Below are 356 nucleotides of genomic sequence, written 5' to 3'. Positions count from 1 at the left end.
GTTCCCCCACCCGCAGGCGGCCAGCGAAAGAGCGCGTCCTGCCCGGGAATGCCTGGTCCCAAGGTGAGCCCGCCGGGTCTCTGGGCTCCAGGGAGGGATAGCTCCAGGCAGCCATGCCCAGGTGGGCCCAGGGCACTCCTGAGGCTCGGACAGGTGCCCATGCAACATAACACTATCCTCTGGCATCCTGTCTCCTCCCCTGCCAGACCCCAGCTTCTTGATAATGCCACTTGCACCTTGTTCTTCTCTCTGCCCCTCCAACACGCAGGACCTGTCACAGAGCAGGCATTGAAGAGATTAAAGTAGAAAGATGCTGCTGGGCGTGGTGACCCCCAAGGCCAGCCTGGGCTACATAG

General features: G+C 61.8%; 1 protein-coding gene across 1 annotated transcript in view; it reads left to right on the top strand.

Annotated features, from left to right (window-relative positions):
* The window catches only part of Tmem269 (transmembrane protein 269), a 12,787-nt gene continuing 12,431 nt past the window's right edge, over positions 1 to 356 (top strand). The window contains exon 1 of the mRNA XM_023706229.1: positions 1 to 63. The gene's annotated coding sequence lies outside the window, so the exon portion shown is untranslated. The remainder of the gene's footprint in view (positions 64 to 356) is intronic.

This window comes from Octodon degus, unplaced genomic scaffold, assembly GCF_000260255.1.
Source record: "Octodon degus isolate 3935 unplaced genomic scaffold, OctDeg1.0 scaffold00245, whole genome shotgun sequence".
NCBI lineage: Eukaryota > Metazoa > Chordata > Mammalia > Rodentia > Octodontidae > Octodon > Octodon degus.
The sequence above is the reverse complement of the archived record's forward strand: the minus strand, read 5'-3'. Positions and strand labels throughout refer to the sequence as shown.